The sequence below is a fragment of the Apus apus genome, chromosome 3 (genome assembly GCF_020740795.1).
Source record: "Apus apus isolate bApuApu2 chromosome 3, bApuApu2.pri.cur, whole genome shotgun sequence".
NCBI lineage: Eukaryota > Metazoa > Chordata > Aves > Apodiformes > Apodidae > Apus > Apus apus.
In genome coordinates this window covers 96949844-96976824 of record NC_067284.1, presented here as the reverse complement: position 1 = coordinate 96976824, position 26981 = coordinate 96949844, and the positions used below count along the sequence as shown (strand labels likewise).

The window sequence follows — 26981 nt, the reverse complement described above, 5'->3', positions numbered from 1 at the left end:
TCTGAATCAGAGAGCAGTGATCATGAACTCCAACAAGGCCAAGTGTAAGGTCCTGTACCTGGGTTGAAGCAATCCCAAGCACAAATACAGGCTGGGCAGTGAACAGATTGAGAACAGCCTTGAGGAGAAGAACCTGGGGGTCCTGATCGATGAAAAGCTCAATATGAGCCAGAAATGTGCACTTGCAGCCTAGAAAGCCAACAGTGTTCTGGGCTGCATCAAAAGAACCATGGCCAGCAGGTCAAGGAATGTGATTCTGCCCTTCCACCTCACACTCGTGAGACCCCACCTGGAGTATTGTTTCCAGTTCTGCAACCCCCAACACAGGAAGGACATAGAGCTCTTGGAGCGAGTCCAGAGGAGGGCCACGAAGATGATGAGAGGGCTGGAGCAACAGGTTGATGCCCCCTCCCTGGAAGTGCTCAAGGCCAGGCTGGATGGTCCTTTGAGCAACCTGGTCTAGTGGGAGGTGTCCCTGCCCATGCAGCCCTCTGCATGTTGATGTTGGAGCTCTCTGGATCATCTAGTTGGAACTAGATGATCTTTAAGATCCCTTCCATCCCAGACCATTCTATGATTCTATAATAGTAGTCGTTAGCAGAAATGTCAGCCTGAAGGACTAGAGGGAAATAAGGTAGCCATCCATGACTTTTAAGAGAAAGATAATTGGTACAAGTGTACTAGTTTAACTGGCCTGTGAAAAATAGGTTCTCTCAAGTGGAAATTCCTATGGTAGACCCAGGAACATCCCTCCACTGAGATGGTTCTCATGGTTCACAAGTGTGGTACATTACAAGAGAAGAAAAAACAAAACGTGCTCCACCTGCAGATGTCTGCATTTTGTACCCTTTCCACAACAATACTGTTACTTGCAAAGCTCTAACCTTCAGATTGCTTTGGGAATGGCATTATGAAGCTTACACAGAGAGGTCTAGTCTGGCAGCACAACTTGTTTCTCTTGCAGTTATGATTTAGGCAGCAGAGAGTACTGACATCTCTTCCTTCATTTCAAAATTAGGCAGTTCTGCCATCTTCTGTATTCTTTAAACCCTAGTCACAAAAAACTGGCATCCAGCTTTTTATTACCTTATTTGTCTTCCAGGCCATCCCTTATTCACAATGCTAGTAATACATTGGAAAATAAAGATACTGCCACTAACCCAGGAAGCTTCTGAGCTGCAAACTGCTGGATTCTGGAGGAGTATTCTTGGTGAAGTATGATCATAAATTGAATATATTCTTATATCCTTAAATAGGCATCTGCTTTAACCGCTGCTGGAGGCAGGACATGTGCTACATAAACATTTAATCTGACCCCATGTAGCTACTCTTTTGTTCTTGGGGTTCATTCAAATCCAACTGTTTGCTTAGCCTAATATATTGCTGTTTCAGAGATGAAATCAAATGTCTTTGATCTTACGGATATAGGAGAGCAAGGTATAAGCAGATTGCATCGTACATATGTGAGAAAAGTAGCTTAGAAGTCTTCTGCATCCATCAATGAAAACACATTGGAGAACAGCTTTTTTAAAAAGCCAAGTACGTGGGCAAGAACTAGCAATTCTATATAATGTATTTTACCTAGTTTATCAAAACCAGAGAAATCTCAAACTAGAGGGAAACATGCCATAAAGTCTCTGTGTCATCCACAGAATTCAGTCTTGCAGCTATACCCTTGTAGCCACTGTTCTACTTGTAGCACAGGGAAAGTCTTCCCTCTAGCTTCTTATTTTGTAGAAACCAGACACGTTTGCACAAGGCCCTTCAGCCATTTTCTAGAGAGAATCTCCTCTAAAGCAGACATAAAGACATTTTTCTGGAGTCCTTTGAAAGCTGCAAACTACCTCCAAGTGATTATTACCAGGAGTGAAAAAGTTTTGCAAAACTTGCATGCACTCATAAAGGGCAGAAACCATGCCACAAAGGCAAGAGAATCACTCAGTACAGACTCTATTTCTGAGGGCCCAGCTAAACCCAGTCTTGATTACAGTAACTCATTTCCACAGCTACAGGTGACAGGCAGCCCAAAGTGACCTACGGTCATACTGACTTTCTCACATTCAAGAGGCCAAAAGACATAACTGCCTCATGTTTGCAAACAGTGCTGAACACTGTGATTAAAATTAAACAAGGGTAAGTGCTAAGTTAAGAGGAGTGAAATCAGGGGCATAACTATACACAGCAATATGAGCCCACAAGCACAGAAAAGCAAAATGGCAACCCATCATAAGAGTTTCCTTTAGACAGCTAACAGGACATACAAAGATCCAAAGTGGGGTTTGCTCAGCTGTGAACAGTTTGTGGGACAGGAGCACACTACTCAAAAGGCTAATCTAGCCCACAAAAGCTCCTGCAAAACCCACACCTACTTGTCCTTTTGGATTAGCTAGATAAGTTTTTATGTTATATTCACTACCATGATGTCTGGGCATCTTTTAAAATATCTGTGCTGAACCAAGATGTATTTTATTTCTTTCTTAGTCTCCATTCTAAATTTCTCTTCCAACACTGATAGCTCTGTCTTCTACATTACGTTTTTTCCCAAGCAGTATGTTCCTCCCCCACAATAAATAAGGGGGAAGGGAGCAAAGGATAGGAGTTTGTAGATAAATTATACTATCTGTTTTTCAATGAGAAGGTAACTGCATCACTTGAATGAAAGCAAAGAAGACGGACTGGTCTGACAAAAATTACAAACCCAGTTATCCTTCCCAGGGAATAACTCCTCAGAGTGCCCAGCAACACACAGCAAACTTTCCATTATCCCACAGGTTCTCACAAGATGAGCTCACATGGATTCCTTCTCATTACTCAGGGACTCTTACAGATTACTATAAAAGCAAGAATGCACATGTGTTATTTGCATTGCTTTACAACCATGAGTATGCTACATTGGTGGAAATGGAGCTAAAAATACATCCATCTTTCAGTATATCAGTGCATATTATCTAGTTGTTTAACTGACTGGAATTCAGAAAGAAGCTTGGAAAAAAATATTTTCAAATGTGACATCTAATAGTAATGAAAAAAGAACACAGTCACTGTGCATCAGGAGTTCTTAAAGCAATGGATGAATGGACTGTAGGCAATACTAGTAGCAGGTGAAATTTCCCCTTGCAATTTGATTTTTAACTTCTGAGCTTCTTAGATTCATTGCAGGTCATAATATATATCATATTGTTTGAACAATGTAGATGATGCATGATCCTAAGAAAGAGGAAAAGCTGAAGTAAGACACAGGAAAAAAAATGAGCTTCTATGAAACACACTGAGGATCAGAATTCCAGTGGTGGCATTCCCTGAATTCTCACAGTATTCTGCTCAGAAACAGAAAGACAGGTGGAGTACTAAGATTTGTACCTACTTCAGAATATGTCAGAATGAACAGAGATTCAGATTAATTAGGAATTAGGGCTGCTTCCTCCAAAAAAGTAGCCTTCAGCTGAAGATTGAAGACCAATGTGGGGAAACAGACCACACCATACAAGATAACATCTGTGTTACAGATGAAGATAAGAAGATAAGAAAATTCAGCACAATTGGTAGTAGAGAATGGAAGCAGTCAAACAGGCAACAGCAAACAAGCTGTGGCTTTTAAGAAGAGTGCCAAGAGAACAAAAAAACTGGTACATGTGCTTCCATGTGAATATTGGAAGGCATAAGAAATATGATGAAGTAACAGTAGCATCTAGAACTAAATGAAGGTGTGAACATCCTGACTATACTGGAAATTTAGTGAATCACTCAAAATGCAAGTACACAAAATACATCAGAAAAGGTACAGCAATCAATTACATGAGAAGCAGATAGAGTACCTCTGTATGTTAAGGAGAGCCTAATCAAAACAAACAGATTAGCTTAGCACCTCAGAAAGTAGCATAGCCTCTATAGGGATTGAAATATCAGGCCTAAGCAGGAGGACATGGGTTGAGTCTACCAACAGGAATGATTACAGTTTCTGATATGCTTAGTGACATGAGGCAACACATGCAGAAAATGCAGTAATACTGTCTGGTTTTAGCTATCTTTCTGTAGGTAAATAAAATGTATCAGGATATAATATAATGACCAAATAAAAAACAACATTAGTTATTGTTTCATGAATCAAGTAGTCTACAATAAGAGATGTAGTGCACGACCTGGCTCAAAAATCTTGCAGAGTGGAAGAGTCCTTCTATAACAACAACCATAACATGCCTAGATTCAACATCTCTGAAGAGTTATGAAATTCTAAATACTCCCCCACAATTGTCCTCATTCTCAAAAGGAGAAAAAAAATAGAGAGTCATATTAAAAAACCCACAGGGGAAGTCGAGAGAATTAAATCCTTAGAAGTGGCTACTTGAGGATACCGTCACAGGAACACAGAGCCACTTCAGAAAGGCTTGAGAAAGAGCAATGGGATATCAGCAGGAAAGGGGATGTAGATAGAAGCATGGAGGCAACCTTTCAAAAGCTGAAGTTTTGTCTGAAGGAAGAAAACAGAAAGGTCGATGAGCTCTAGGAGGTTAAGCGTAAGCATACAATAAAGCAGGACAAAGAAGTGTTTGAGGAACAACTAGAGAAGCAAAATTAATGCTACATTTTTTCTTGAAGTACATCAAGAGCAGAAGCCTGCTAAGGTCTCTGTAGAGCCAACTGAAAGGGCTCAAAAACAACAAGCAGGGTGAAAGGAGCAAGCTTTTGCAGTACTATGCAGAAATAACTGGAGAGTTTTTTATGGAAGTCTGAAATTGCTTTGTGAGGGACTTGAAAAAATATCAAAAATTCAGGTGAATATAGAATAGGCTATAGACAGATTTGACTAGGTGAACACAAGTTGCCAGAAGCGGATGGTGTTCACCCTGGATATCTAAAGGAACTTCAGAATGAAATAACAAAATCATAACATGAGTGGTACATTCATAAGTCTGCCTTTCTATGCAATGATTGGAATGTGGTAAATACAGCAGCTTTTAAAAAACATTGCAGAACATGTCTGTGAATCTGCAGGCTGTGCTAGCAAATTCACAGAACATATGGGAATAAAACTAAAAGAGACACCTGCATAAATATGATGTGGTCAGGAAATGTTCAGAGTACATAAAAAGTGAAGGCACATGAGGCACATAAATTTCTATGTATGATGCCACAATGATACGCACTGACCACAACCATGAGTCTTTATACTTTAAGTCTTATGGAGATGAGGCAGAGGGCCCTGAGTTCATAGGAACCAACAGAGAAGCACTGGAGAAATAGCTCAAAGGAATTCCAGCCACTCCAGCCAGTAAGTCAGCTTCATCAGGGGCCAATTTAAATGCCTCTATAAAAATGCAGGCAGCATGAGGAATAAACAAGATGAGTTAGACGTGCATGTGCCTGTAGGGCTATGATCTTATTGGCAGGCATGAAGTGTTAGAATGAAAGGTTACAGGCTCTATAGGAAGGACAGGCAGCGGAGAAGAGGAAGTGGTGTTGTCCTCTACATCAGTGACTAGCTGAAGTGCCTGGAGCCCTGTCTGGGGATGGATAAGGAGCCAACTGAGAGCTTATGGGTCAGGGTTAAAGAGAGGGCAGGGACATGGGACATCATAGTGAGGATCTGCTACAGGCCACCTGATCAGGAAGACCAAGGGAATGAGGCCCTTTATTGACAGATAAGAATAGCATCATATTCACAAGCCCTGATCCTCATGGAGGGACATCAACCACCCTGTTATCTGTTGGAGGGACAATACAGCAAGGCAGCAGCAATCCAGAAGGTACCTGGAATGATACACATGTAGTAGTTCTATCCTGTTGCGTATTGTAATTCTTACAACATCATGCATTTATGTGTCTGGATCTAGCCAGACATTTTTATTTAAGATACATATAGGACTGCATTATAGGAAGTCTAGTGACTCTGCCAGTAATTAAGGTTGTGCAACAGTTCTTTCCATATTTTCAGCTTCTTACAACAGTTTGGACTGAAATTTACTGCAGTGGTTAGCTGTGCTATACATTAGCTAATTTCTTCTGTGGGTAATCCATGATGTTCCCAGGAACAAGGCTAAGAAAAGTGCATCATTTTGCCTGTATTAGAAAATTAATTGTCCCTTTATTAACCTCCAAAAAGCATGTTCTATACTTTGAAGCAGAGGTCTAAAACATAGAGTCTGACCTTTATGCCAGGAGGGACTTCAGATTCTCTCTGAAATTTGAGTCTGGCTAAATTAGATAGCTCTTATCAGTTAAAAACTTTCAATCTAAGAGGAAAACTATTCTTGAATCTCATTCCACATGTTTTAAGAACATGACCGACTTTCATATCAACTTTCAGGTCAGTTATTCTAGTACTGCCTTATAGCTTAAATAGCACTATCCATTACCTGAAGATTACAGTCCTTGAATCAGAGTTCTGTCAGATCCCTGATACCTCTTCCAGACCTCTTCTTTTCCAATTAGAGTTTATATACCTTTTGCTCATCCACTAGTTCAAATCAGTTTTCTAGGACACATGACCCAAACAAGGCTAACTAGGATTATATAAAATATAATACAGAACCTTATACAATTGCACAGATATTTCCCTGCCTCACAGGACATAAGAATCACTGAGGTGGGAAGGAATTGCTAGAAATTGATTTCTTAGTCCAACCCCCTTGCTCAAGCAGGGTCAGCCAGAACAAGTTGCTTGGGACCATGCCCAGCCAGATTTTTAATACCTGCATATATGGAGACTCCACCATCTCTCTGAGCAGCCTGTTCCAGTGCTTGACAACCCTCAGGGTGAATTATTTTTTTTTCTATCTTTATGTAGAACTTCTTGTACTTCAGTTTGTGCCTGTTGCCTCTTGTCCTGTCACTGGGCACCACTGAGAAGAGCCTGGCTCCATCTTTGCTCCCTACAATCAGGTATTTATACCTATGGATAAGATCCTCCTGAGGCTTCTCTCCATCGTGCTGAGAAGTTCCAGATCTCTCTGCCCCTTAGATGCTCCCATCCTGTAATAACCTTTGTGGCCCTTTGTTGGACTACCTCCAGTATGCCCATATCTTCTTTGTGCTCTGAAATATCCACTGAAACACCTGAACATCTTGCCTTGATTACAGCTGCATTAATAGTAGCAGTTCATAACCATCCAATTAACAACTAATATATTGATGTATGCCTACATAAATCTAAACATACCTAAGTATACCCAAGTTTAAGTACACTTCATTTGCTTTCAGGACGGAAAATCTCAGTTTATAGGAACAATTGACAATATTTCTCACTAAGTACACCATCTTTCAATTTACACCATTACAATTCAGTTTTACAGTTCAGTAAACTGTACAGTTCAGTTACTACAGACCTTGTGCTTTGCAGATTTTAACCTTCTCCAGCTTAGTTAATACTTCTTCCTGTGATTGCCCCCCAAATGATTCAATTAATGTTGATCAAACCAACTGAGATTTCTTTGTCTGGAAAGTCTGTTATCAAATAAATAATCAGATTACTGTGGCACAATCAACTTTCAGTAGTCCAGTATTTCATTTTGATTCACTTTCTTTTTACCACCTACTTTTTAATCCCTCTCACCTTTGAAATGCGGTCTAAAGCTTAGCATATAAATGAAGCCAGAGTGTAGTTAACCACCCACCATTTTCCTTTTCAAATAACAAATACTGTCTTTGCCAGTATATAATTATAGTATTTATAACTTGACAGATGATAAAAAACATCGGGTTTGGGATCTCAAGAATAATTTCTCTCTAATAATTTCATCATCCTAATTTAAATACACTCAACTCTAAGTTTTAGTTTCACCTTTGTTTGACTGTTTCCATGTCCATTCACTTATTCTTTTCAGCTGTCCTGCCTGTGTCATAAGTTAGTATTAAAACCACATGAAAATAAAGTTTTTTTAATCATATCTAAACTACTTCCAGCAACATCTTCACCATCGGAATCTTAACCTAAGAAACCACGTATGATTTATAGAGGAAGTGAGAACTTACAAACTGCCACTTACGTCCCAACTTAGACATGAATATTTAAAGTGCTTTATAATGCTAAATCCTGAGAAAAACTATGTCTCAAAAGTCTCTGAATTCTACTAACCTAATTTTTATCCCATCCATTATCTAAAAAATTGAAATAATAATGCAATGGTGTCTTACAATAAATCACCAAAAGACTTATAAGGAAATTAATAAAATTAATATGTCTCCATCATGTTTTCATAGCAGCATTTAAAATCAGGACTTCAACATACATTCCATAATAATGATGAAAGATGTAATAGCTCTTCATCAGTTACACATCTTGTATTTTGTGCCTGAAGAGATTTTATAAGAAATTTCATGCAATCATGTAATTACAATTCTATCAAACACTATGCATACACAATACAGCTGAATTAAGAATGAAATAGCAGTTCTTACAAATTTTGCAATCTCCATATTTTTCCTTTGATGTTCACAATCTGGTGAACACATCACTGAAAAAGTAATTAAAAGCATCTTTCTCATTAACAGTAAGGCATCAAGTAAAAGCATCTAGACTTTGCTTTTGATGAATACAGTTTCACAGCTGAGAGAATACTTCAATGTCAATGGAGGAAACACGTTGTTTCCCAGGCAACATGCTGGAACATGTGCCAGCAGGTATTTTCTGACCAACCGAGGAATGTTGTGATACCTGCAATAAATATCAAATCGGATGACAAAAAAAAAAAAAAAAAACCAACAACAAACAAAAAACAAGGTTTATCATTTCCCCAGCCTGAGCCCCATTTAATACATCCCCCAACTCAGGTAAGATGTATATATGTACAAATTGTGCTAGAAATTCAAGCACCTGCCTGAAGTCAAATCAGGCCATGCACACATACACGCCCCTTCTACCACTGAAATAAACACTCAGGATTCAGAACAGCAATAAAAACAAAAGATATAACAGGTTTCATGAGCCCCCTATTGTAACTAATAAACCTACATAGATTATAATGCATATACCTATAGCACCCCCTGGCCTCCAGAATTATGGGAGTTGATGCAAGAATTGAGACTGCAACTTTTACAGAGAATTCTTTGAGAACAAAATGAGAAAGCAGTGAATTTTCATTTTGTCTCTATAGAGGAACTCTGCTAAGTCATTTCTCTGGATATTGCAATCCATAATATGCATTTATACTAAATAGACAGGGAGGACTTTCTTTATCCAGTCCAGAGACAGAGATCGTATTATATGCACAGCTGGCTATTTTTGCACTTCTTAATTCCAGGTAAGGTTGCAGTAATAACTATGAAAAATACAAATTAAGAATCTGTAGATCTCCCTGATACACAATTTTAAGTTACAGGATAACAGAAGGAACAGTGGACTGAAAACCTAAATGCTTTGACAAGTAAATTCTAATTCTGATTCAATCACAGTGAGACTACAGAAAGCATTGCTATTTTTCCATTAGTAACAGATGTTGCTAAGGGTACCCAGACAAGAGAAAAGAGAAAGGGGAAAAAAAATTTAAAAAGAAGCAAAAAAAGGCAAGAAAGAAAGCAAGAAATTCAAAAGGTGTATATAGGGTGCTTTCATCTGAGGACGGATTTGATGCAGAAGCTGTTTTCCAAACAACTAGAAATCTTTTAAAAAACAGACATCCTCTTAAAGACAAATGTAAACTGAAGACAATGTTAAAACATTCAAGGATGTGTCCATGAATGCAACAGATGTGCCCAGTAATACTCAGACAACAAGATTTCACATTATTAGAGCAGTACCAGCATGAAGATTTCAAGAAATCTGATTATATAATTAAAGACATATCACAGACATCTATCCCTACCCCCTGCCTAAGTAAGAAATGGCAACAGGGAAGGTCCCCATGAGACACACAAGAGATTATCAGCAGAGCTAGAACTAGAGTGAGGGGGCAATGAATGAGGACTGCTAAAGAACAAGACCTAGGCACTACCAGTGCATGTGAAACAGGTCCAGGAAAATTCACTTCCAAGTCTTGTCAGACAATTGATATTACTGTACAGTGCTCACTTTCATAAATTATCATCTAGTACAACAACTTGTCTTATCTGAATAGATTTCCTAAAAGACAGTCTCTTCCTATAAAATTATTTAGAGAATTACATCTTTTCCAATGAATAATTATCCCCTTCTTAAACATTTGTACCTTTTTCACAAGCTTCTGACCTTAATATATTTTCACCTGCTATCTCAAGATTTCCATTATGAAACTTTTATTCTTACACAGAAATTAATAAACCACCACCATTTAAAAGGCTGATTGCCTTTGGTTGAAACTAAGCTAGACGTTCTCTTGGAGCTCTCCTGCAACTTGAAGGTTGGTTTAGTCCACAGCACTAGACCTACAGCTTTTCCAAAGCAAAATCCACTGTAACCCAACAACACTCACCCTCCAATCACCTTTACAAGAAACAAGACAAAATGGAATTAAAAAGAATTCAGGTAAAATATGAAACCCTCTTATCTGCCCATACAATAAAGCTCTCATGTGTGTGTACCATTTGCCTAACTCCTATGGCTTTGCAGGACAACGTATACTGAACAGTGCCAGGAAAACCCACAGAACAAACACACAGAAATCTCCACTGAATCTATCTTTGACAAACATGATAATTTGAGTATGCCAATACTTTTCAGAACAAAGGAAAATACACTTTCATGTCTGAAAGATGTTGGGGAGGGAAAGAATGGGAGGAAGAGCCAAGCATTAAATACTCCAAAATTAACTTCTTGATATGTGGCATTAACTCTGTGCTAATGACATACTCATTTTAGAGAGGGATATTTAAATATACGTGTGCACATAGATATGTGTGTATATAGATACACTTGTGTAGATGTATACATATATTCATTATAAAATGAAACCTAAGTCTTTCACAATACTTGTTCAGACTCTGAAGGAAACAGCTGTTCTTCAAAGAAAAAAAAAATAGTTTCTTCACAGGTAATTACAAAAATTGCAGCTTTGTGATTCACTTCTTTCACATAGATTTTGTGGCAGTTTGACTTACTTTGAAGTGAGCTGCAGAAATTGAAGGCTATTAAATTTAGCTGAATTTTCCTTGTGACTTCTTTGTACCATCTGAAAACACTTTTACAACCAAAATCCTCTTTTAATCACAAAATTAATCAAAATTTCTTAATCCATTCAAGACTGAGAAAAACCTGAAGAAAAAAATAAAGTCAGACTTTTTCAATAACTGAGCTATTTGAACATTTCATTGTTACAGCTATAGTTCTCCTCCCTGCTCAACACAACATGTGCATACTTTCCTGTTACACCAGCTGCAGAGGTGATGGAGCTGGTAGCTGCAGGCTCTAAGGAGACATTCAAACAGTCTCTGCCTTTAGCAGACCCTGTCACTGAGAGGAGCAAGGACCATCCATGAAGGAATCGGAGAGCAGGAAGCATGCAGAAGCTACCACACAGGACAGACAGTGAAGTTTTGGTCAGCAGTGGCACCCGCTGAGAAGGGGTAGAGAGAATGGAGGGACAGTGCAGAGGCTAAAGACTGGAGGAAAGAAGAAAGAGTGCAAAAATATAACAGCTAGTAGTAATGAGAAGGAGATGAGAAACAGAAAGACGGTGACTTCCAGCCAGAAGAAAGTTCATCAGTGAAGGGACTGAAAGTCAAGTGTCCTAAGCCAGGCACTGAGTCGTAACTGCAAACTTATGTTGAAGAGAAATTGTCTGGAAATACACAACCAACAATGCTTCAGCCTGTGGGTTCCAACTTGCAACAGCAGAGCTGAATAGGGCTTTAGCCCAAGCCATGTCACAGCGCGTACCCCCGGGATCCATCCTTACACCAGGATCAGAGGCAGCTCAGCTGAGCTGCCAGCAAATACTTCTTTCACTGCCCCGTTTCCAAGACAAAGCAAGCTACCAAGGCAACATTACTTCAAGTTCCCTTTACAAGCATTTGCTATGTTACTTTCTACAGAAAGGGTGGGTTTGCCAGCAGGCTGCAAAGAAATCCTTCATGGGGATGGAGGAGGCCCATGAGTCTTACTGAGGCTGTGCATCACGTTACTTTATACACTGACCCACAGGTCAAAATCAACACAAAATGTGAGAGAGACGGGAGATTTCTTTATCTCACAGGCTGAAACATCTGGATCAAGTAAGACAACCATGTTGTTGGTTCAAATACATACCATCAACAGAAAAGAAAAATCAACTGTCCTGTTCTAATTGTGAACAAAAAGTGAACAAAATTGCTGAAACCAAACAACCATATTCTTTTGCAACTATTTTATTTTAACTAACAACTCCCAGAATAGGGTAACATTCGTTCAAGCTAGCAGGCAACTTACAGTAGTGACTTATTTTGCCATTTCAATTTAACAATGATTCTAGAACAATTCTGTTAAAAGGAAGGGAGGGAAGAAGAAGGGATGGGGGAGTGAAAAGGAAGGGAAGAAGAAGAGAAGAAGAAAGAAGGAAAATAAGCTGTCATCAAGCAGGAAATAATGATAATGTTCTCATTTACCAAACAGGGGTAAGGTTCATGACTTAAAGTTCATGACTCTCAGTGATTTTGCAAGAATCTGTGAATTCTGACAATACAGAAAAGTGAATGCATTTTTGTATTAGCTCTTCTTTTCACTCATAGCATTTCTTCATGTCCCCATTGGTTGCTTTTTTAGGATAGCAGCACCAACAGTTCCCTTAAGGGAAAGGGAACAGGTAACAAAAACATTATCAATCTCTGTATCCACAGAGGTTTTTTTAACTCCAGTAGAAATAGGAAGAAATAAGATAAAATTAAATAAATAGGGTGCTAATTACTGGATTCCTAGTATTTCTAGATGTACATAAAACTTCAAAAGTACAGCTGTTTTCTCAAGGTAGGCTGCTTTAATACCAATATGACACTGTGAATTAGTAGAGTGTTAGGAGTAGTAACTTGGATAATGTAAGTAATTCTTCAGAGCCATCAACTGTGGTGAAAGATGGAAAAGGCTGACAAAGGAGGGCCAGGGAGCAAAGAAGCCAAGAAAGGAAATTGCATGAGAGATGTGGGATGTGTAGACAAGGTAAGGAAATAGCATAAAAAGGAGAATGGGTGATAAGAAAGTGAAAAGCAGGATAAAAGTGGTCATAAAAAAGAAAGCAACAGAGACTAGGGCCTGGATCCAGAAAAGCTCTTATGTTCGTAACTTCAAGTATGTTATTAAATACATGAAGCACACTACAAATAAAATTAATGATATATTTTGCAAGACAGGGGAATTAACAAGTCAAGGAAAGAAAAGTAACAAATACAAAGAGCAATAATATCTATGGAAAAAGAAGAAAAAGGCTCAGCAGATGAGTAAACACAGAATGTGAGCCAGCCTTGTCATAGGGCTTTCTTATGAGTTGTCAATATTAAAGCAACATTCACTTGCCTAAAAATCATGTACAGCAATTTCTTAAAAGAAAAAAATAAGATATATATATATATATATATATATGTATGCTGGATCCAGTATGAGGAAATTGAGTAGAATTTGATAATGGAAGAAGAGATAATCATTAACCAAAAAAATTACAATTACACAAGATGCAACTGATGACAATTTGACTGCAATAATGTGTAAATAGCATCAAGTCCAAATCAGTTATGCATATATAAACAGACATCCTTTCTAATTTTAAAGGGCCAGTTTCATAAATATAAAAGCAACAAGGATTGAAATCAGTTAAGAGTAATAATTTGCCTAGAAAATATTAATAGCATTTTAAAATTATTTAAGCATCCTTCAGTAGCTGTTGGGAAAAGCAATAATTCAACAAAATACCATGGTTCAAAAAAAAAAAAATAAAAGAGGAAAAATCAAATTTGCTTTGGAACGCAAACAAGTGAAAAATTATAAATTTAGTAATAGTCTGGGGCAATAAACTTTAGATTCTTAAATTATAATTACAAGCTTAAATATGTGGAGAGAATATATTCATAAAGTGTAAACAGATATAAGACAGCATTTCAGGATTTCTAGAAAATTAATAACAAAGAGACAGAAAAAGGAGGCAGCAGTTCAGGCAAGGAAGGCAGTTTTCTAAAATATTTAAGGAGCAAGAAGGAATCCTAATACTGGCATCAGACGATTTTCAGAATGAAACATTGGTATTCTCAAGACCAGTAATGCAAAATACCATGACAGCATTCAGCAAATGTGTTCTGGTTTGGGGTAAGAAGCCAGATGATGCTACATCACTGTCCATCCTTGTAACAATTCACAATAATTTTAAGCTTCAGTTAACGACATCACATTTTCAGGTAGGGTGCCTAAAAAAATTGTTAGAAAACTTAGAAGAACTTGTCAATGACTTCTCCGCATATAAACTATGGTATTCAATAAATCCTGCAACACTGCAAATTCATAGGACTCAGGAGGAAGCAGATAGCATTATACTAGTATTCTAAAAAGATGAACAGAATTACTCGGTTAACTTGGGCACCATACCTGATTCAGCTCGTAAAGGAAATCAGAGTTTTAATTAAGAATTAGAGACTAGCATAATAAAATCAACAAAAAAGAACCAATAAGGTTATGTTACTGCACAGTGATTTATCTCAAAGTAACTAAAAACTATTATTCAAGATATTTAGCTGATGAAAGTAATAGCATTGTGAAATATAAAAATTTGATAGAGTAGTCTGACAATTTGATTAAGGTCAAAGTTTGAAATTAAACAAGTTGTCATATTAAAATGAAAAAAACCTGATTATTATACTTTAGAAGATGCAACTGAAAATGGAGAAACAACAACCTCCAAACCTGTTTTACTGCAATTCACAGTCTGGGTATGGCAGTTATAATATTTTGTGTTTTCCTCTGTGTCATGAATGCAAGAATAATAGCACTACTAACCAGCTGTGCAGAAAATTACAGCATTTAGAAGAATTCTAAATAAAAATTACTACTTTTAACAAAGAAAAACATTACAGATTGTTTTATAACCTTCAGGGAAACAATATAATTTCCATTATACCTGAACATAAAGACATATATCTGAGGGCAGGAGAGGAGGGAGCACTGCAGGCCATTTGTTAGACATGGTGCTCTGTCCTGAGAAGTGACTTGACAAAGATTTGGAGTATTAGCTGGCAGTTATACAGGGGTTGCCAATACTGCTTTATGCCCACAGGGTCAGAATAATCCTCATGTAATGTAACACAGCAGGGAAAGAAGGAATAGCAAGAAGAGTCACATCTACCACTATTGGTCACTGTCACACCAGCTATTGCGGTAACACATATAAAGGCCAGAAATAAACAACACATTTTAACAGTGCAGATAGTTACCCATTCAAAAACTACTCTGTGTTTGCCCAGACTGGTTTAAAGTAGTCTTACAGTGAATCAAAGAGTTTCTTTCCTAATCTATAATTTTGAAAAGAAAGCAATTTGGAGAGCTCTTAGAGGTCGTGCTACACAGCAAGTCAGCCAGGATGGTAAGAGCAGATCTTTTCAGCCCTGAAAACAGGACCGTAAAAGCCCCAGGCTCATACTGTGGGAATCATCCATAAGGAAAATAGTGCCAAAGAGAGAGGTGTTCCTCAAGGTTCCCCTTGCAAATCCTCACAGCATCCAGTCACCAAACGCAATCAGAGCTAAGAGGAGAACAACATGATGGACTGCAAGACACAGTGATGTGAAAAACCTAAGCAGCACTGACACACAGAGCTGCCTATATCTGCTGAGGCTCTTCCAGCTCCTTCAGAATACTGCAAGTGCAAGAAGATGATGATTTCTTTCTATTTTGATTCCATATTCTTCAAATATGCAGAATCTCCTTCCCAACATATCAAATTCAAAACATTATTACCACATAAATCAGAAAGATGTTGTCAGATTGAAGGTTTTTCAGAAAAGAAAAATACAGAATCACAGGATGGTTTGGTTTGGAAGTGACCTTTAGATCTGCATGTCTGAGTAAAGAATCTATCAGCATTTAATAAAATCACTGGAGTATATTAAGCTGGTATGTTTTAAAACATAACATTTTTTAAAATATAGAACAGGAGATGCATGATAAAGCACAATTTATGAAGACGTATTTAGAACGAATAGCAAGAAATAAAATGTAGCAGTGAAAAAAAATACCCTTAGTAGCAGAAGATGCTCAGCTGCATAACATGATTTTGCAGGGTGGAGGGGAAGATAAGGGGGAAAAATTCACTGATGGTACTCTTTAAAAGCTAGAAAATTAAAACGGACCTGCACTAAGAGAAACATGAAAGGGAACACCCAGTATGCTTTTACTCTTCTTGATTTCTCCAACTACACTGTAGCTGGTGACAGTCTATATATTCTAAAAACCTCAGAGATGAGAAAAACTGTGTTAGGTAGACAGAAAATCGAGTAAATATCAAGGTTGTGCACGACTGCAAACAAAACATTTAGACACTACTAATGAATGCTTCAGGGATCACTAAACAACGTAACCCACACAACAAGCAAATATTAATTTGACAGGGCTCCATGTGTAAGAATTTTGCTACCAAGGCACCACTTTGTAACAGCAGTAATAAAGCCCTTAAATTAAGCATTTCTGTAGGAGCAAGCCAACAAATCCTTCAAACAACTGCTTAACTTAAACTTAAAAAAATTAAAAAATAAACTTAAAAATAGGAATTCCCCAGAAATACAGATGTTGCTATAAAGAAGCTAGAAAGTGGACAAATAGAAGAGCAAAATGTCTGTAGCTAGTCCACCTTATATACTGAGTGATGCAAAACAAATGTATGGAAAACCAATAGAGCTAACCACCAATTTAAGAGGTAATTTGAAGCAGCTCTTCAAAAAAACTGAAGTGAGTGTCTTAATGAAAACAATAAAAGAGAAAACAAAACTCTAGCAAACTAAATGTAAAAAGTAAGGAAGGCAAGCCAAAATGGTTTGAGAAATAACTTGCGAGGTTGGTTGGGGTTTTTTTTGTGGGAGTTGCTGGTTTTTTACACAGATCAAGATCAGGAAGCTTGCCAGACTGTCTAGAGGTCTGAAACAGAAAGATGTAAAAGGAGCATCAAGAGAAAATAAAGCTGTAACAGACAAACTAAATCAGGTTTTTGCATCCATGCTCATAGCAAGGACCTTAAGAGAAATTCAAATAACACAGTCTTTCTCAAGGGAGGTCACTGGAGAATCTGTCTGAAAGTTAGAGTGCCAATAAAAGAAGCTATAGAAAAATCCACAAAGCAGACAATAAATTCACCAAGACCAGCTGGTGAATTTTAAAGGTATTCAAGGGTGGCATTCTCAGGATCAAAGGACAAGGAAAAGACAAAATGGGATGTCAAATCTTAAAATGATTTGGGAAAGGAGGAAGGAGGAAGAGAGAGAAATCTAAGGTAGTTCAGAACAGGTGTCCAGACACCTCTACGAGATAAATTAACAAAAATTGCTACAAGGGACACAATTAGAGTATTCATAAACACAATACCTGGAGAGGTGTCATCATGAGAGTGTCTCTAAAAGGATTTTTGTTATGGAGTTAATAGAAAAGTGAAAAGAAATTAATTGGATTTCTGTAAGTAATTCTATAAGTAATTCAACAAGCTCTGTCTCCAAGAGCTTTCAGAGAAACTGAGATGCCTAAATAATTTGCTAAATGTGGGACACAGAAGCAAATACTAATGGTTAGTCTTTTTTTCAATGGAAGGGGTGATGTGGGCATCTTTCTATTAGTGCATCTCTTTTTTATTATTTTAATCAGAGACAAGGAAAAGAGGGTGAATACTGATATAACTAAGTTTACAGATGATACTATTTTAGGATAGTAAGGGTGAGTGCCAACTGCAACAAGTTGGAAAAGGACTTCACAACATAAAGCAAGTGATGAAATGGCAGCTGGAATTCAAAAAAGATCTGAAGGTTGAAAAGTGTATTAAACAAACGATGGCTAAAAGTGCAGCTTATTTAGACTACAAAAACAAACAAAGATGAGAGGAAATCAGACCACTCTATAAATACTACATTAGGCATAAATATCAAGATCTAAAGGATATTTAAGCCAAAGAAAGAGAGCAGGCACTGCAAACACATTTAGTCTGAAAATTACAAGCTTCTCAGCTGTCACAGGGGTGAACCTTTAGATCAGCCTGTCCACAAGAGAAAAAACAGCCTAACATGGCTTTAAGATAAATGTGGATAAGTACTGTGAACAAATTACACAATCTGGTTGCTATGACAGCTCAGTACTCGGTTAGCTGGCCAACTTAGGCTGGATTTAATAAATGAAACTAAAGCAAAAACCAGCATGAAGCAGATGAACTATGACTTGTGTCTATGCAGAAGCAAGTCCTAGCACATTACCTATGCAGAAATAAGTTTCTGCTTAATGACATAGTATGTTTCTGCATCTCTTTAGATCAGGTGCTTTATGTGCAAGGAGCTGTGGAAGTAATTAGTGGTCATGGGCACAAGAATTCTGTCACTAGAGACATAATTAGATTTTAAGTATTTTTGACAGCAAAACAATGTTCTGCTTTTCTCCAAAATGTCTGCTTTTCCCTTTGATTATGTTTCTCTGCAGCACAGGCAGCTTTAAGTATAGAAATAGAGAGGCTGGTTATGAAGTTCCTCTCTTTTGCAAGCAGGTGTTTGACCTGCAGGAGCAAACACAGTGCTGAGACTAACCTAGTGAGAGGTTAGAGGTTAGTTAACTAGCACAGAGAAGGCAAGAAGTTAAGAAAAATAAGCTGTGTCTTTTTTATCAATTTTGTTCACAGTAAGAGAAAGCATCGAATCAGAGAAAGGTTTGGGTTGGAAGGGACCTTAAAGATCATCTAGTTCAAATCCCCCTACTACAAAGGTAGAGAGACCTCCCACTAGACTAGGCTGCTTCAAGCCCCCTCCAACCTGGCCTTCAACATTTCCAGGGATGGGACATCCACAGTTTTCCTAGGTAACCTGCTCCAGTGTCTCACCACCCTCACAGTTAAGAATTTCTTCCTAATATCTAACCTAAATCAACCCTCTTCCAGTGTAAAGCCATTACACCTACTGCCACATGCCCTTGTAAAAAGCCCCTCCAAGAGATTTTGAAGTGATTTCCTTCAATCTTGTGTTGGCTTGGTTTGCAGAGCAGCTGGGGTGTGCATAAAACAGATTCTTTTTGGTGTAACATAAAATGAAATCTCTGCTCCAAAGGTGTATCAATCACACCCCAGCCCCTCATGGGAATATCAGGGTCAGAACACAAGACTGGTTCTTTGGAAAGTCTCAAGTCATGTGTCTGGCATTATATGCCACCCAGGGTATCAGGCCCTTGCTGTGCCACCACAGCACTGGCAGACATCCATGAGGAGCATCAACCAACGGCTGAAAAACTGCAGAAAAGGCAGTGCCAGGACAGCAGGGTAAAACAGGCACAGTCCTCCCACAACTCTGACACCAAAGTGGGAGGATCTAAACCATCCCACCATTTACTAGAACTAGAACACACTGGTTATTTTTACAATGGCAGCAGGTTGGGTTGAAGGGTTGTACAACACCAGGCAGCTGAAATGCACTCACTTCACAACATATACATTTCTCAAGCACAAAAATTTTTGCCTTGAACATTATGTGTCCAATGTTTTGTCTAGTTTGCAATCATTTAAGTTACCAAATAATAAATTTGCTGAATGATTTTTATTACTTGCCTCAGGTTAATCCTGAGGGCAGAAAGATTAGTTACTTGTGCATTTTCTTCCTTTTTAACAAACATTTAAATATCATAACTGACTCACCATCTAACTCAAAGTTTCTTGTGGCTATCTTGATTCAAGTTTCTTAAGTTTTGTCTGTTTTATTTTTAAAGGCATTTCTACAAGTACATCCTTCATGTTGCTAGGTTTCAAGAGAGAAGAAATAAAGGAAGAAAATCAATATTTTATTTTTTTAAAGACAGCTCTTTGACAAAAGTCCAAAAGAAAGTATGAAAGTAATCTTCTGCTACAAAAGTGCCAACCTGCCTTTTTTCCTAATTTTTTCCTGGTTGATTCTTTGTGATGAACACTATGTACAAAACTGTGCCAGTGAGCAAATGCTTTGTTAAGGGGAAAAATACCCAAGAAACAAGATGTTAAGGAAATAATTACGAACTTGTATGATTCATACCTCATTAAGTTACAAACCATCATTAACTGGTGCCCTAGGTGTGCTTCTGCTTTAAAGGATGTGCACATGTATGGATGTGCAATTTCTTGTGTGTCTAGTGCACCAACATATACAGAAACATAATGGAAATGCAGTCATGTTTGATGCAAAGCAGCTGCACAACAGGACACAGCAACATGTACAACAGATTAGGACAAAAAGTAAATCCATGAGAAACCTGCCCAGAGTAAACTACAGGAAGGGTTCAGGTCGACAAAACAGAACCATCAGACTGTCTAGTTCAGAAATGTTACCACTTCTAACTCTTGTGAAATGTGTCATCAACTCCCTAATGACCACATTAAATCACTACTTGAGGGTTGCTTTCATATCCAAAAGTGTTCAGGTAAAGTATCAATGCCTATACAGAAAGTGCCCTTCAGACAGAGCCAGAGAAAGCCAATACAAATAGAAACTGAACCATTTCTTAGTGTGGTGAGGACAAACTTGGCACCAGTTGTGGATATATTTGCATACTGGGCAGTAGCACAGTCCGATATTAATGGTATTTTGCAATGAATAAGCAGATTGTTGATTTATAACAATATGGCAAGATGAGCCCACAATTATCATTCAAGCCATTACCTCAAAATTAGTGATGAAAATGAGATATGGCTATGCAACACATTTCAGCGTATCACTGCAAAACAAAATCTTTATGATCATATTTGGAAAGACACAATCAGTTTATCTCCACTTGAAGAAAACACAAGGCAAAAACTATAAGCAGTTATACTAAATCAACTCATAAACTTTAAGAAAACAAACAAGATCTAAACAAGATTTTAATTCTTTTTTGGTTTGGACTTCAAACCAAGTGCTTTGAAAAAAATGTCAAAATTCAAATCTGACCAATTTTGGCTTCATTGTGTTTATATTTAGCTGCCATAGGTGACACAAAGACTGAAGAGACAGCTACAATAGTCCACAAGCTATCTTGGCACATCTAACGTGTAACTGCTGTGCTATTGAAAGCCATAAAAATGGTGAATAAGAGCTATTTAGAACAGAACAGACAAAAAACTAGTAGCTTTATATAGAAATGTGATTGAAATCTTAAGAAACAAAATATTTGAAATATGTCTGCAAAATTCCAGACATTTCTTTGTAGATTATTCCCCTCGAACAATTCCATTTTCTAAGATAATCAAACGCAAGATAAATTATATTTTATTAACTTCAGGACTCTGCACTAAAACAATTAGAAAATATTTTTTTTAAAGTTTCGCAGTTTGCAGGTGACACCAAATTCAGACAGAGTGTTGACCTGCCTGAGGGTAGGGAGGCTCTACATAGAGATTTGGACAGACCAGATCAATGAGCCAAGATCAAATGTATGAGGTTCAACAAGGCCAAGTGCCAGGTCCTGCACTTGGGCCACAACAATCCCATGCAACACTGAAGGCTGGGGGAAGAGTGGCTGGAAAGCTGTCCAGCAGAAAGGACCTGGGGGTTCTGATGAATGGGCAGCTGAATACGAGCCAGCAGTGTGCCCAGGTGGCCAAGAATGCCAGTGGCATCCTGGCTTGTATTAGAAATAGTAGGACCAGGTAGGTGATCGTTCCTCTGTACTTGGCATTGGTGAGGCCACACCTCGAATACTGTGTCCAGTTTTGGGCACCTCAGTAGAGGAAGGACATTGAGGTGCTGGAGTGTGTCCAAAGAAGGGCAACAAAGCTGGTGAAGGGCCTTGAGAGCAAGTCTTAAGAGAAGTAGCTGAGGGAACTGGGGCAATTTAGTCTAAAGAGAAGGAGGCTGAGGGGAGATCTCATAGCCCTCTATAACTACCTGAAAGGACATTGTAAAGAGGTAGGTGCTGGTCTCTTCTCACAAACAACTGGTGACAGAACAAGAGGGAATGGCCTCAAGCTGTACAAGGGGAGGTTTAGACTAGACATTAGGAAGAACTTTTCACTGAAAGGGTTGTCAGACATGGGAACATGCTGCCCAGGGAGGTGGTTGAGTCACCATGCCTGGATGTGTTTAAAAGTCATCTAGTTGTGGTGCTTGGGGACACGGCTTAGTGCCGGACTTGGTAGAGTAGGGTTAATGGTTGGACTCAATGATCTTGAAGGTCTTTTCCATCCTAAGTGATTCCATGATTCTGAAATTAACCAAGTTTTTTAATTTAGACTCTAGAACATACTTTAATAATGAACTGACAAATTTCTGACCTTTTATGTTAATCTGCCTTTTTCATTAATTAATGGTAACAACAGAAACAATTAAGAATGAAAAAAAAACAAAGACACAACCCAGATTATAGGTCTTGGAAGTTATAAAATTATTACTTTTAGTATCTAATATGAAAAAGGGCTTTTTTCAGATCAAAGACATCTGCTAATTCAAAAAGCTTTAATACGCAAATGTTTGCCATCAAAAAAAGCAGAAGAAATAATTGTGTTGGAGCTAGCAAATAATTTAATATCAGGTATTTATTTTATAATCTCTTCCTCCAGTGTTGTCTTCTTTCTCAGACTAGCTACATCAGCTGAAGGCTGCCAGATTGAGCTGCTACAGCTAGCTACTGGTTCCTTGAAATGTGGGATTCTATTCTTAAAATTAATAGAGTCTATTTTACCCCTGCAAAGTCAAATGTTTTACAAGAAAGTATTGCACAATACTTTCAGTGGACCTCCAAAAAGGAGAGGAAGGGCGAAAAAAAAGAATATGGTGAGAAAATATGTGGTCGTATTTTTAAACTGTGTCTTCTTCAGGAAAGAAAAAAAACCCAACTGTGTTTAAATTCCAATTACACTATTTAGCCAGAAATGGAAATGTCCTGAGTCACTAGTGTAATCCTTCCTACCAAGCCTTCACGTCCTGCAGCCAACTCTGTCTCTTATAAACTGGGGCACATCCTGGCTTACTTCTCCCCTGGAAGGCTGAGCCTGCCACCTGCCTACACTTCCAGCTCCAGTCTGTTTCTTCAGAGTCAGACCTATTTGTTTTTGTATCCACAATATCTTTCAGGACAAGTACTCATGTCTCATCAAGATAAACAATATTGCAGTAAAGTCATGACCTATGACTACGACCAGCACTATGGCAGAGAGATTTAAAATCGTCTTTCCTAAATACAAGTCGAGTTATAACCTTTTGCCTTTTTAAAATAAAATTTATATTCATAGGTTAGTGTGAAAAGTGTTAAGTGAACTCTATGCTTACATTTTTTGGTGAGCACATTTTATTATTTTATATTTGAAAAAAAATTTTTTTTCCTTTGTTTTCACTTTTCACTGGTTTTGTACTTTAATCTACTACCAGATGATCTCGTGTTTCCCTGATTCATGGGGAAATTCTCCAGGTCTCTAGAGTACAACTCCAGGTACATTATATGAGAAGGGGGCTTAATGTTTTTTCTGTAGCCTCCTAACACTCCCATGCAGCTTTCTGCCTCCTCCCTTCCACACACTCTGGCATGGCCTTTGCAAGCTCCTGTAACCCCTTCCTCAGCTTCTGGAGATTCCACAGTGAGGTTTGAGTGGAGTAGCAGAACACGTGCAGGAACCCAGATGACACTAGCTCTTCACTGCCTACTTGCTCTTTTCCCACAGGCACTCTCATTCATTTTAATGTTCTCCTTCCATCAGTGTCTCCCCTTACTACTGTGCTACATCATGCTGCCTGAGGAAGCAGCACAAAAAGAGACATGATGCAAGAAACTGCTGCCAGAAGTAACTTTGGGTAGCTGTGAGGGAGAGGTGAAAGAGAAACCCTGCTCACTGTCTGCAGCTGCTATCTCATCAGAGAGGTTTTCTGTGGTGTGCGTCAGGCAGTGCCAGGAGGACATGCTTGGCCATCACTCCAAATGAATGATTAATGACTGAGCTGAGACAGCAAAATGACACAGCTTAAAAATATCAGAGTGACGGTCTAAGATTAAAATCCACACGTGACTTATGATCCACCCCCCAAAGTAACAGCACTGTCCACCTCTCCACATTGCCAAGGGAAACTCAGAGCCTCACCATATCACCATGGGTGGGAACACCTCAGGGTCCTTCCTCCTCACATAGCACAACCTCCCTGCTCAAATGGGATCATCCGCTGCAGTTGCTCAGGGCTGTATCCAGTCAGCTTTTGAATATCTCCAAGGACAGCCTCCACAATCTCTCTGGGCAACCTGTGCCACTGACTGCCCTCACAGTATAATAAGCTTCTTTCCTTTTTTTCCCCCCTCTTTTTTTTCTATTTTTTTTTCATATATTCCTTTTCAGAAGCAAAGACGACAGGTGAGCACAAATAAGTAAATAAACCAGTAGGCAAAAGAAAAAAGTGATAACCCAGATCCTCTAATTCGAACTCTTTGCATTTTACCAGTTGCAATTTCTCTGTTTATGAAAGAGACTGACATTTCTTAAACTGGGGACACATACTCTCAGGCCTTAGTGTTAAGTTGTGGGAAGCATCAGAGACTCCAGCTCAGAGGCAAGGTCTCAAAATTCCCGTTATGTTCATGTTGGCGCTGTGCAAACTCATGTAGCAAAGCCAAACAGGCAACACTGGATTAGAACTTTCTTCATTATCTGATGAACATGCATATCGGTTTTTAAAGCAGTAGAAGGACTCCGCTCTTTTGCCTATGTTATGCTTTATGAACAAAACCAAGCAGGCAAACTTTTAAATAAATATGTGTGTAAAATTGTCTCCTACGTTTTATCTAGTTTGCACAAAAAGGATGGCATTTCGTAATTGTTTTCCATTTCCAAGTCAGGTATTTACACATAAGTGTTGCACACGTAAGTGCTGTTGTGCTTCTGACACAGCAGCAATTCCATCAACACAGAATTTGTGACATAATTTTCCTTTGGTGCCTGTGATCAGGAGAGAAACAGCACTGAAAAACTAACATACATCACCACTGCTCCTTGTACATGAATATGCTCTCTGCTCCCAGTGAAGTTTTAGGGGGAAAAGAACAAAAACAAACAAACAAACAAAAACCACACACACACACACAAAAAAACCACACCACAACAAAAAAAACACACCATAACAAACAAGAAAGATTTCAAACAGTTTTTCATCTAAGGCCTGGTTATTGGCATATAGATCAGCAACCCAGACGTAAAAAAAAGTGCATAACAGACTCTGCACCTTCAAGAGATGCAAAACAGGGTCCAGACCACAGGCCACAAAGGGAAATCAGGAGATTCCAACTTCTTTTATTATGTCTTTTTCACAAGTACTTGTTCTCAAATTTTATTTAAGATCAAGGCATACCACCTAAGGATCCAAATTTAAAGTAAGCCTTTGAAACTTAGAAGTAAACTCCAAAGAAAGCACATGCAATTTGGGGAAAAATAAAATAAATAAAGCAAGCCAAACCAAATAAAAAAAAATATCTGAAAAACAATTCAATAGAAAAGAAGGAAATACACTTACATTGCATTACTTACTGAGTTTAAAGACTGTCTTAAAAAAAAACCCAGAAAGACACTCACTTTGTACCAGGAAGAGCCTCTACAAAAAAGTGACAAGTGCCACTGAATGCACAACCTCAGTATCGTATCGTGTAAGTGTGGCTCCGCATCGGCTGAGATGAAAATACAGTATTTCGCTTCATTCATACCAGAAAAATGATACACTGTCTCGTGTACATGACTGCCCTTTAATTGAATTAAGTCCTTTCACCATTACGTTTCAGCCAATTGGCCAAGGCACCAGAACGTGATTTTAGATCATTTTGTTTACTATCGTCCCCTACCTAAACAATCAGTTTTGACCAAAGGGGGAGTGGGGGACCACATCATTCTCTCTCAACTGAAGTGCACATTTTTTGACACCATCTACAGCACGAGTTAAACGAAGTACTACTACTCCTGAAATATTTCTTATTAAACTTAAGATATACTTAAAGAAAAACTTGGAATGCATTTGGTTTGTCATCTGTTGCTTTTTTAGGCTTCTCAAGCACACTGCAGGACACAGGAAAAAAGGAACCTAGTACGAAAAAGTAACGTTAGAAAGAGTAAAAAAATAAATAAAAATAAAAACCCAAACTTCTAAGCATTTCTGTAGGTGCTATTAGGTGTGCCCAGCAAAGGTTGGGGATAAAAGCAGCATTTAAAATTGAGTGTGAGGGTCAGAAACTGCAAAAAGCCAAGAGTTTTGTCTGACTTACATCGATCCCAGCAGGCTGTTCCCATTCCCTCTGCAGGGCTCTCACTGGCCCCAGGGATCACGTGACACGGTGAACCAAAATAGAAAAGTCTCTGCAGCAAGGAAGCTGAATCAGAAGTACATTTGCAGAAAAAGACCTATGGAAGGCACAACAACGTGCCCTGAGCTGCAAAAGGTGATGAATTAAGATGGGAACCTGGGCTGCACAGAAAAATAGACAATACTTTGAACCTTGCAGCCCGACATCGGCCTCATTTTTAACGCACGGGAAACGTTTTCTGCTATAAATCTCAGTCCGTGTCTGTACGTAACTAAAGCTGGTAACTGCTGCAATAAATCTCAACAAATTACCAGACCTCAAAAGAGAACAGAATCTATTAAATATAAAAAAAATTACTACAGTTTCAAAATAAACTTCCGCTACTGGAATCACTTTAATCTTCAGTCTAAGGTTTTTAGTAGTTTGTGTCTAGAGAGGAAGTAATTTTCTTAAAAGCAAATGCTTTTAAAGTAATTGGGACAGCTGTAAAGACATTTGAAAAACAGTTATCAATTATTTTACAAGGAAAAATAGGGTTGCAGATGTATATAGTAGAACATGTAGTGTAAATCTGCAATTATAAAATAAGATTCAAAGAATCCAGGGCAAAAGCTGAACAAATAAATTAGCGACCAAATGAAAGTTCTATACAATGATAAAATACAGTCTTATTTCAAGGTTACTG

General features: G+C 38.2%; 1 protein-coding gene across 1 annotated transcript in view; it reads right to left on the bottom strand.

The window, feature by feature from the left end:
- The window catches only part of ESR1 (estrogen receptor 1), a 162960-nt gene extending 136686 nt beyond the window's left edge, over positions 1 to 26274 (bottom strand). The window contains 2 exon segments of the mRNA XM_051613565.1: positions 25578 to 25596; positions 26258 to 26274. The gene's annotated coding sequence lies outside the window, so the exon portion shown is untranslated.
- Positions 26275 to 26981: the final 707 nt, after the last annotated feature.